Raw genomic sequence first — 12,574 nt, forward strand, 5'->3', positions numbered from 1 at the left:
TCTAAGACTAAATACTCAGCAATTTTATTTCCTGATAAAGAAACCACCAGCAAGAGGTATAAGGTATCTTCTAAGGAGGAACAATCAAATTGCTTCAATGTCTAAATGAAATAAAATGTTTCACTAATGATGATCTAAAACCTACACTCTTAATATTCTAGCAAGCTGTCAATCATATATCCATTCAACTGTCAAATATAAACACATTAAGCAATATTTCTCAGAGACTTGATTAATTTGAATAATGCCTCTCAAACTGACAGGACAAAAATTATCCTCATAAAACAGACAGCAACTGCCCATATGAAAGGTTTAATACTACTAAATGAGAAACTAATATCATATAGGAAATCTTTGAACAATTGGGTAGTGGGGCAGGTAATACCATTGTCTTGGAGATGGAGACTCAATGTAGAGTGGCCATTTGTATCAAAGGCTTTTGTTAAGGCAATGAATACAGCACTAATTACATTGCCTTTATCTATATTAGTCTATATTAGGTTAACAGTCAAGTTACATAGTACAATAAGAGTGCATCTTCCAGCCTAAAAATCATGCTGTCTTCTTGGAAATCCAGTATTTTGCAAAGGTTTGAAGGATAGAGATGTGGCAGAAGTGACTGCAAGAAGCAGGTTTAGATTCTTTGGGGATGGATCTAAAAAAGGATGATTTCCAAACTGCAGGAACAGTATTGCTGGTGAGTCAGAAATTATAGATGTGTTCTAGAGGGGTAATAATATCACCAATGCAATGGTAAAGATACCAGGGGAAATGTTGTCTGGCCCCAGCTGATGACTCAACAGGAATTTGATCAAGTAAAGACAGAAAAATGTAAAAGTTATTTGGGGGAAGTAGAAAGGTGGCATGAATTCAGGAGGATATGAATTTGTTGGTGTTCTGGTGATGTCACTATGTAATGATTTTGGGAGCCTGAAGAATTCCTTGAGGAAGTCAAAAGGTGAAAGTTACCTGAAGGACAAGACATGGACTCATGATTGCATACTTCTTTTGAGGGTTTCTTCAAGAACTGTTTTGGTGAGTGAAGGAAGGAGCATTGAATATTTAAATTTGTATATAAGGATAGCCTACTAGGTGGTGTTTCACAATGCTGTAAAGTGGTCACAGTTGCTGGGAACAGGGTTTTGTTTCCACTTTTATCATACATCATTGCCATTGCAATGTTTCATTAGACATTTCAGTTCATTAGTTAGCAAATTAGGAGTGCAATCTTGTGAATAATCTAGTAATCACAAGGAAAGAGACGTCCTGGGGAGATGAACAAAGTTAAGTTTGCTGTATTGCTAGCTTAACTGAGATCATAGGGGATTAGTTGATTTGGGAAACATGGAAGAGCTGGCTGTAGAGTTTTTGTGAAGGTTTAGGTCTAAATAAAATTATTTTGGATGGGTGTTTGACTTTCATATTTTTAAGGCAAATTACAGTATTGAATAAAAGTCACTCAATTAATTTAAATAATCTTTTTATAAGATACTAATATAATCTAAAAAAACCCTCAAATATAGTCCAAGTAGTATTTCTAGAAGAATTAAAATGTAATACTTTTCCCAATAAAGTAACATCAAGTTTTCATAAATTGGGATAAGCACTGAACCCATAGCAACCCCTCTGAATTAGTGAAAACATTCATCTTCAAAATAAATAAAATTGTTATATAATACAATTTCCATCAACTGGTCAACAATAACAAAATCCATAGAAGTTACATCAGGAAAGTCAAAAACAATATCACCAAACCATTCAAACCAAGTCAAATGTGAGATTATTGACAGAAGATATTTTACATCGATGGTCACAAGAATGATATCAACTAAGCAGTTTACTTTATGTAAACAGTCAAAAAAATATGAGCATTTTATTACATGATTATATTGACCACAAATGTATTTTAATTTTCTATTAATACAATTTTCCAAACATTTGGTTCTTGATGCCCTAGCTGACATAACCAGTCATAGTGGGGAACTGATAAACATCACCTTTGTACCTTTGGATTACCAAAGATGTAAGAAAGCATAGGCCTTGTATCTCTTAAAAATGGAAAACTTTTCAATGACTTTGTTTAGCATAATCAAGTCAACTAAAAACAAATCAAATTTTCTATAGGCCACCTGAATTTCATGTTTAGAAATCTGAATATAGTATGTGTCATTGTGCAAAATCTGCATCATTGTAGCCATATAGTCAAAAGAACACATGACCACCATTCCACTTCCTTTATTAAGTTTCATAAAATGGATTATTTTGTCTTTTGCAAGTAAAGTCAAAAGTTTATTTTCTCCAAAGACAAGTTTTAATGTATACTAGATATTCTATTACAGGGAAATTTCCTTAAATCCACTTCAAATAACCATTTAAATAATCCTTCACACTATAGCTAAATTTCAAGTCCTCCCCCATAATCTCAGAGAAGACTTTGGCATGTGCAGAAGTGTTTACAGAAACATTGTACAAGTATGTAAATATATGCAGAGAAACAGCAGTACCAAACCAAAATAAATTTAGGACAAACTTCAAAAACAAGCACTCTTGGAGGACTCCCCAATATAAATAGGTTGCACAACAAAAGAAAGAAAATTCTGTCCATGAATAGGAAGGGCAATGCCCAACAGACAAAAAACTCCCTCAATGGTATCAACAAGGAACTCAGAGGACTAATCAAGCCGAAGAAAGCCAACTTTGAGGCAAAAATAGTCTCTCAGACTAAGGACAACTATAAGGCATTTTCAGTTATGTACATAACCTTAAGGGGAACACCCAACACTGTACTGAACTACTAATAAATGGAATTCCCTAAACTGAATTGGAGGATATAGCAAATTTTCCACACTATAAAATTTGCTCCATTTTCACCCCCATAACCCGTAATTATCCTAGAAGAAGTACCCTCTATCATTTATTTTCCAACCGTCACTAAAAAGCAGATCCTCACAGCAATCTCCAAAGTTACAAACATTGTATCAATGTGTCATGATAATATCCCAATATGCTTTCTAAATAGCTTGAAACATGACCTGTCAGGCCCGCTAGAGTCTCTTCTTAACCTCAGCCTCCAGACAGGCTTCATCACTAGGAAATGAAGGACTGCAACAGTCATTTCTGTGCACAAAGAGAGACCATCAATAGACCCAAGAAACTACAGACCCATATTTTTGACTAGTCTTATATACAAGGTCATGCAAAGAATTATCAAGGAACTGGTAAACAAAGACATAGAAAATCATCAAACACTGTACCCATCCAGTTCAGTTTCATAAAAGGCAGCTCATGCCTACTAAACCTGGTGGACCTCTTCAAGAAAGTCACTAGAGTCATGGACGAAGTCAAAATGGTGCGTACTACCTATGTCAATCTGGAAATGGCATTTGACACAATACATCACTAGGATATTGTAGATAAGCTCACAAATCTAGGCATAAATCCCTTTGTCACTTGAGAGATAGCCAAATGTCTAACAGATAGGAGACATGAAGTTAGGGTGGGGAATCCACCTCCATCAAGAGGTATTTACTGGTGCCCCACATAACTTGGTATTGGGTCATCTCCTGTTTGGAATATACTTCTATGAAGTCATGGGAAATGTAGATAGCCTTTGACTGACCACATTTATTGATGACTGCAAGCTGGGTGCAATCAGTGAATCCTCCAAAGATTTCCTCCAGGAGGGTCTGACACAGGCAAATGATTGCTGCCAGGGCCATGGCCTTAAACTCAGTGCAAGAAATGCATAAGTATACCCTTTGGAAAGATGACCACTCTTGCAATTAACAACACTAATAACACTTCCTTAAGAGTAGACCTACTGGTAAGGGACTTGGGAACTCAGTTTGACAGTGACCTGAACTTTGATCACCATGTGTCCATGGTAGTAAGAAAATCCTTCTATGAGGTAACAACTTCTAACTTCTAAGTAACAGCATGACATACATATCTAAGGAGATCATAATCCCACTATGCTCAGCCATAATTAGACCAGTAATTGAGTACATTCACCCTTCAGCATGCACATGACCAGGCATTTGCAATAGCTGAAGTGGCTGCAGAGGTTCCTCACTATAAAAGTACAGGTTATGATTAACAATGCCTATGTGGACCACCTCAATGCCCCATCCCTGTACTCCTTCAGACTACTGAGGGGCAATTTATGCCTGACCTACTGTGCATTCTCCAATCCAGCCATGATGGATTTGATACACATTCACAAAACAAACAGCACTAAAATTCTCCAGACAAAGGATCTAAACCTCATCTGTGACATAAACAAAACTTGTTGACTACCCAGTCATGTGAAGTTGAATTCTTCCCTAATCCTATTCAAATGTAGTTTGGACTAATGGATGGGAGATTGCAAATTCACCCCTTGCTTATTGCCTGTGTCCCTTATGGATAGGGGCAGCTTGTAGATGCCTAAGGCACAGGCATATATCAAATCTGTGCTAGTCCTTGGACATTGATAATTGGGACAATTGGGGCATGAATGACTAAGCTTCAAAGGGCCACAGGGCTATTAGCCTGGTAACCTCATATGAGTCCATGATCCTATAAACCCTACAGAGAAGACTGTGACCAGTTATGGCATTGCACAGAGAGATGCCCTCCAGAACAGAATAACCATAACTGACACATGGTATGCAAAAGAAGCCATATTAAAGAAGAATAGAAGGAAGATCATACATTCAAGAAAGATAAAAGTAAAATGATTCTTGGAATTCTGTTAAAAGTAGAGTGAAAACAGGCTTTTCAAGAAATGGAAAAAAAGAAATTAAGGATGAAAGGGTGAGGGAAGGAAGAATGGAAGGAAAAAATGAAGGAAAGAAGTAAGAAAGGAATTTCAACAAAGGTATAATTCAAGGTCACAAAGTAAAAGTCTCAATGGAGGCATAATTAACTGTTATTTCAAGAAAATGGTGGCGGATGGTATATAACTCACTCACTTCTACTGGCTCTTCTCCAGCAGGCTGCTATCCTAAAGAATCTTACTTTTCTTCATGTAATTCTACTTCACTGTCTGTCTCTGCTTTACTGTCTGAAATTGCAAGTTATCTTCTTCTTCCTTCAGGACTGTACCTGCATAGTTCTTACATTTTTGTGCTGGTAACTGCTTAGCACATCATTTAGTATCTTCCATTGTGTGTTTTTATTATTAATGCTGGCATCCTTAACTATCTGAATTAATGGAACATTTAAAATATGTGTAAACAGGCACAGACTGTAGTGTTATTATGAAAACATAAATCTAGGTGGCTTTTGAGGGCTAATGGTTAAGATCTTCACCTCATACAGACAAGGTCCGGTGTTCAATCCAGACTTCTGTCAGTGGCTGTGCTATCCCATGTCTTTGAGGGGTTCATCCCACTTTCAAGAAACATACTGGATGCTCCTGCCTCAAAGGTGTAAGTTACTGTGGTCAAACTCAGCCCTTCCATATGTACTTGAGATGCCGGCCATTGGAGTGCATCCAAAAATGCAAGAAGTCAATGCAGCAGCAGCAGCAGCAGCACTGACTATAGGTAGTGTCTATCGGGGATGGTTCATGTGGATGTGGATGATGTGATGGTAAGGAAGAGACCTCATATTCTATATATCCAGGAGACAAGATAGAAGGGAAGTACAGCAAAGTCTCAACCTGGGATCTACACTAGATTCTACTACTTATCAGGGATTGCAGGCTAAAAATGGTATGGGAATTGTGGTGACAGCATCTTCTGAAAACAATGAGGGTCATCATAAGTATCAGTGACAGGCCCATGGCAAACAGACTTGAGTGCAAAGATAGAGCTGTCTTCAGGATCTCATCTTCAGCTCCACAGCAGGGTTGCAATGGCATGGGACAACAGGCATCCAGTAAGCAGCTAAAACAACAGTTGCAGGATCTCCTTTATAAAGTGGGACCTAATGATTTGGTTTTACTAATTGGGAACTAGAACGCTTATATCACGACAGACAGACCATGGTATGAGGATTGCTTTGGTTGACGTAGTTGGAAATGTGGCAATGTTGACTTTTGTTTGCCAAATGGCTTAAGGGTGACCTACATAGGGTCTGTAAACAGACAGTCATAAAATCACCAACAAGACAAGTGACTGAGCATCTCAGGCTGGCTTCCTCCTAAGGAGGAAAAAGTACAGGGGTGAATTAAGAGATTTCATAGTCATGCTTAGTGAAACAGTCTGTCCTCAGCATAAAATACTAAAGGCCAGAACATGCTAAAAACAGTGGTTAGGGAAAGCTAAAAGGTCAACAAAATCTGGACTGAAGGTCGAGAAGTTGACTGGATCAAATGTACAGGGGTTCAAAGAAGTACTCAGGACTTTAGCACCTTAGGAAGAAGAGGAAACAGGTGGAGTCATAATAAAATGACACGATTTCAGAAGAGCATATTTGTTGATGACAGAACAAATATGCAGATGAGCCAAATACAGAAAAAGGGTGTATAAGAAATTGGTGGTGGAATGCAGAAGTCTAGGAAATTATCAAAAGAAAGAATGAGTGCAAGAAGTGGGAGATAGAAAGATAGATCAGGCAAAAGGGAGAGAGAAGCTTAAGAGAGATGCCATAATAACAGTCACAAGAACAAAGGAGAAAGCATCAGAGCTCTCCCAGCTTCTGGAAAGTGAATCAGGAGGTGGCATGGAAAATCTCTATCAGGATGGAAGGCAATGATGCAAAGATAAACAAAATCAATATGTACCATTCATAAAAGATGACAGTAAGTCTGCTCACCAGTCCAGAGGACATTAAGAGCAGATAAGTACTTGAAGAAGCTTTTGAATGAAGAAAACTCTACAGAAACTATACTCCTGCAAGCACAGCCTACACCGAAAAAGGAAGGACAGCTCACCCTAGAATAAGTACAAAGTTCATTATGGAAGATGATGTCAGGGGAAAATGGCAGGTTCAGATGAAGTCACTGTGAATGTGATGAAGATATTGTTGGCTTTAAGGAATACATTTCTCTTGAGTGTACTCATCACTGTATGGAGGGAAGTGTATTCTTGGTGATTCGAGAATAAAGATTTTAATACCAATGTGCAGGAACTGAGCTGAGGAAATATTCAAAACTGAAGGCGGTACAGAGATAACTTGTTACATTGCATAAAAGTGATAGAGAGGTGACTGATGAATATGCAGAGTAGTACAAGTGATGGCAGATGAACATTTTGGATTCAGATCATGATGCAATACAACATACCTCATGTTTCCAGTGAAACATATAGATGAGGAGACAGAGATGAGGAAAGAGTCCAGCTGGGCATTTCTAGACTTGATGAAAGCATATGTCATCCCCCCTGAAACTACTACCCTTACACCTATACTCCTCCTTTCCCCAAGTTTACTTCTAACATTGTGCTCCATCCACTTCCTTCCTTCTATCTACTCTTTCTTTTTCCCACCCTCTCCTATATTTCTTCCCTGTCTACCTCATCTAAACTATAGTCACGCTGTTTCCTATTAAATCTTCTACTTCCACCTGTCTGTCATCTTGGACATCACCTCTTTACTTCCCTATATCTACATTCCTACTTCTGTATACAACCTCTCTATACCTATCTACAATAACCCAGGTATGGTAATTTACTATGTCTTTACATCCCAATTGTAAATTTTGATGACAGTAACTGATTCTTTGTAAAAATTTTATTGAACTGCAGAGCCTCTCTCTATCTAACTATTGCATATATGCTGTCTATACCTAAAACCAATCATGTTTCTCTTTAATCATTTCTTGTGCTATTGTAACCTGATAGTAACTTTTTGCTGACTGTAATTGAACTTTGTTAAATTTTATTCACTGATGAGCTTTTCTCCCCGGGTCTCTGCTGAAAATGAGCCAAAATCTCAGTCAGACTACCCCGGTTAACAAATGTAAAATAAATAAATAAATAAATAAATAAATAAATAAATAAATAAGAAAGATGATTTGGGTAGTCTTTTAATAGTTCAAATTCCCAAAACTACTGGCAGTCTATGCACCTGAATCCAATGACAAAAGTCTAAACATTATGCAGATAAGCAATGGCATTTGCAGTTTGGGAAGGGGGGTGCATTACTGTGCTGCTCAGGGCCTACTGTCCACTACTAAAGATGGATTATAAAAGCAAACAGCTCAGAAGGCAAACTGGCTCTATACAGATGATGTGGCATTACAAGTAAACTCTGAACAGAAGTTCCAGCAGACAATAGCAGACAGCAATGCAAAACTGAAAGGCACATGAGATGAAATAGCATGCAGACATGACAATGGTCAGGGCAGAACATGGAAGAATCAAAAGTAACTTAAATCTGAGATAGAAGGGAAAACAGTAAAAAAGGTTAACAGCTTCTATTATCTAGGAGGTGTGGCTGAGGAGAAGCAAAGTCAGAATAAGAAGGTCAAAGCTAGAATCAGAGATGCTGCAGCCAAATGACACAAGTATCAGGGGGTAGAATGTGACTGAAAAATGCCAAAGAAGCTGAAAATAAAGGTGCAAAAAAAGTGTTGCGATCAATACTACTATGAGGCCCAGAATAAAGGGCAGTTACGGCAGAGCAGTTTAGGAAACTTGAGATGATGGGTATGAAGAACCTGATATGGGTAACAGGATGCAATCAATACTACTATGAGGCCCAGAATAAAGGGCAGTGAAGGCAGAGCAGTTTAGGAAGCTTGAGATGATGGGTATGAAGAACCTGATATGGGTAACAGGATGCAATCAATACTACTATGAGGCCCAGAATAAAGGGCAGTGAAGGCAGAGCAGTTTAGGAAGCTTGAGATGATGGGTATGAAGAACCTGATATGGGTAACAGGATGCAATCAATACTACTATGAGGCCCAGAATAAAGGGCAGTGAAGGCAGAGCAGTTTAGGAAGCTTGAGATGATGGGTATGAAGAACCTGATATGGGTAACAGGATGCAATCAATACTACTATGAGGCCCAGAATAAAGGGCAGTGAAGGCAGAGCAGTTTAGGAAGCTTGAGATGATGGGTATGAAGAACCTGATATGGGTAACAGGATGCAATCAATACTACTATGAGGCCCAGAATAAAGGGCAGTGAAGGCAGAGCAGTTTAGGAAGCTTGAGATGATGGGTATGAAGAACCTGATATGGGTAACAGGATGCAATCAATACTACTATGAGGCCCAGAATAAAGGGCAGTGAAGGCAGAGCAGTTTAGGAAGCTTGAGATGATGGGTATGAAGAACCTGATATGGGTAACAGGATGCAATCAATACTACTATGAGGCCCAGAATAAAGGGCAGTGAAGGCAGAGCAGTTTAGGAAGCTTGAGATGATGGGTATGAAGAACCTGATATGGGTAACAGGATGCAATCAATACTACTATGAGGCCCAGAATAAAGGGCAGTGAAGGCAGAGCAGTTTAGGAAGCTTGAGATGATGGGTATGAAGAACCTGATATGGGTAACAGGATGCAATCAATACTACTATGAGGCCCAGAATAAAGGGCAGTGAAGGCAGAGCAGTTTAGGAAGCTTGAGATGATGGGTATGAAGAACCTGATATGGGTAACAGGATGCAATCAATACTACTATGAGGCCCAGAATAAAGGGCAGTGAAGGCAGAGCAGTTTAGGAAGCTTGAGATGATGGGTATGAAGAACCTGATATGGGTAACAGGATGCACATTGTGGGACAAACAGAGAAATGAGGATATCTGAGCAGAAGCCAAAGTAGCCTCAACTGCAGAGGAGATCACAGAGAATAGATTGCAGTGGTTCACATGCAGATGCAGAAAAGAAGAAGGCAATTTAATGAAGCAGACTTGAGAGAGAGTCAGGAGAAGGCAAGAGGAAAAAGGGCAATTGAGCCAAGGGATGGATGGATTGTTTGTGAGAGCACTTGAGGCAGATGTGTATGATTGTTTCAGAAAATAGTAGAGCAACTCTGAACAGAGAGAAGAGGCAGCTGACATGATACCCTGACCACATGCAAAACTGGGAAAAAGAGGGCTGATGATGATAATGATGTCGATAGATAATTTTAACAACTTTCTGGAGAGGTACTAGGTTGCAAACAGTACTACTGTTCAATAATACCTGAAACAAGGATATGCCTCTTCTTAGGAGAGAATGACAAAAAAGGCAAACATCAGACTTTGGTTAAATATGACATCAGCTCATCAATATCCAAATTAGGTTGTCTAGGTCCTCCTTAATTCTCCTTAGTATACATGTCTCTGTATTTTTGCATTTTTAATGCACTGTTCTCAGAGCTCTAAGGCTTTGTCTATTAGTCTTCAGGCAATCATTTGACCCTGTCAAGAATGTCTTTATTCTTTTGGAAGGACAATGTATTCGTGGAAGGTCTTTAGCATTTATGTGAGAAATTATGTGGGTTGTGTGTCACTGACCTTGGATTTCAATGACAAATGCATATTTCTGAGTCATCGACTGGGGTGGTATTGCTATTTCATTTGCTTGTGCATGAAGAGGGTAGTTTCACTTATCACTAAGTATTATGTGTAAAAATAAAAGAGACTTTTATATTTCCATTTATTTGGCAGGTATGTGAACTAATCTATAATGGTCTTTTTTCATTCACGATTCACAAAAAGTACAAGTATTGTTTTAAAACAGAGAACAATGAATAGATGCTTAATATATAAATATAACAGAAAAAACTTTAATGTATCTAAGTTACTGATAACACCAAGAACACAGCAGCCCTCACAGAACAGTACCAGAGCATGACTCGACTGCACTAACATGCAAAACATGTCAAAACAGAATCATGTTGACTGGAGAAGTTTAGAACAGTGCACGTTCAAATGTTATCAAGGAAAGAGATCTAAGTTATATGCCAGTGAATACAGAATTCCTGAGGACTAAACTTTAATTTAGACATACATTATTGTTGAGATTGTTTGTCATCAGGTGGAAGACTGTAGTGTTCACTGCTGATAAGAAATTTTAAGAATGTAAGGATGTGGCCTTGAGAGAGCAGCTTACAAACCTAAGTATGTCAATGTGACAGCAGGTTTAATAAGTGGCATGTTGTGAAAGTAAATGGCAGCTGTATTATGTAAGGGTTACATGCTGCTGCTTTGAGTTACAGAGAATAAAAATAAAGCAGTATGATGCGTTTGAGAGCGCTCCGTGTCTTGTCTCGTGTGACAGATGCAGTGACACTTAACGGTGACGAGTATTAATGAAAGTGATGTGGTAGGCAAAGTCCAATGAGACTTTAAAAAATAGTGACAAAGTATTCATCTGGACATGAAGTCAAAGTTTATACATGTCAAATTATTAACAAATCATCCTCATTCTTTTCTCAGATTCTGAGAGTTACATAAAAAGTTTAGTGTTCTCCAGTGCATTGATTTGTTTAGATTATTTTGCCGTTTTGTTTTTTTTTTATGCTTCTGTTTTCATCTGCATTGGGCAACCACATCTTTATTTCTACCAAGTGTTTCTGTCTGCTCTCATTATCCATCTTAGCATGAATATGTTGAGCTAGTATTTTGTTTTCCAGGAGTAGGGTATAGTAAGGGGTCATGAAAATGACATTGCAGTTGTAAATTCCCCTCTTGTAAAGGCCTCGATGTACAGAGATGTTAAAATATCTCAGGGATGCCTCTGCCAAGTGTTTTACCATCTATCCTTTTTTCAAGGCCCGGAAACACATGTATACATCCAGCAGGCATGCCAGAACTCTGGTCTCCACAAATAAAGAATTAGTGCATTTGCCCATGTGGATGACAAGAATCAGACTCCATGATTTAACTTTCATAGGTTTATCTGGCTCATTTTCAGACACAAATCTCAAATAATGCAGACTGTCTCCTTGTCTCTGCACTACTGTAGCAGCAGCAGGTTCTGCTTAATTTAATATATTGTTTCTTTATAATATCATCAACTTTTTGTCTTTTACAGCTGCTTGAAGTTTAGCAAGACACAGACTCTGTGCATGTGAGATTCCTCCATACACTAGACCCTGCATGGACATATATAACAGAAAAAATAGTTTTGTTTCTTTTTGTTTGTCACATATAAAACATTAAAATGTACTTGTTAGAACAACTGATCCTGAAATTAAAGCTAAAGAGGAATTAATTCGAATTATTATCAAACTATAGCCTGCACTTTTCAAGGTTTGCTTCTTAAAAAAATAGAAATGCCAGTAAAGCTAAAACACTGAATTACAAGGATATACCAAGTGCATGCTAAGATGAATGTTCAAAGCACATGGCTCCAAGGTTGCTATAGTAACACACAGCACCATTTTGGGCAAGGTTTTTTTTTGTAGGTTTAAATTTCCTAGGATTAATTTTATTCTTGGCAGTATATTAATGAAATTCATCGCACCCTTTATGCCCTAGAAGCACAAGTGACAAGTCCAAACAAAATTAACATGCGCAAGCTGTTGTTAGTCTTGAGTTTTGGGTTCTGATAGCAGCACTTGTTATGTCTCCACCAAACAAAGGAGAGACTACAAGGCATCAGGCAGCAATCATGATTGTATATATTATTGTTATCTTTTACTTTTTATTTAAGAGTACTGCCTGTGTACTTTAGGTGTTATTCAATTATGTAAACCCCCTACTGTGTGCTC

At 38.1% G+C, this 12,574-nt stretch overlaps 1 protein-coding gene across 1 annotated transcript in view; it reads right to left on the reverse strand.

The window, feature by feature from the left end:
• GPRIN1 (G protein regulated inducer of neurite outgrowth 1) overlaps nt 1–12,574 on the reverse strand; it is a 926,017-nt gene that overhangs the window by 565,369 nt on the left and 348,074 nt on the right. The window lies entirely within an intron of this gene.

This window comes from Protopterus annectens, chromosome 4.part0 (assembly GCF_019279795.1).
Source record: "Protopterus annectens isolate FY-2018-M chromosome 4.part0, PAN1.0, whole genome shotgun sequence".
NCBI lineage: Eukaryota > Metazoa > Chordata > Ceratodontiformes > Protopteridae > Protopterus > Protopterus annectens.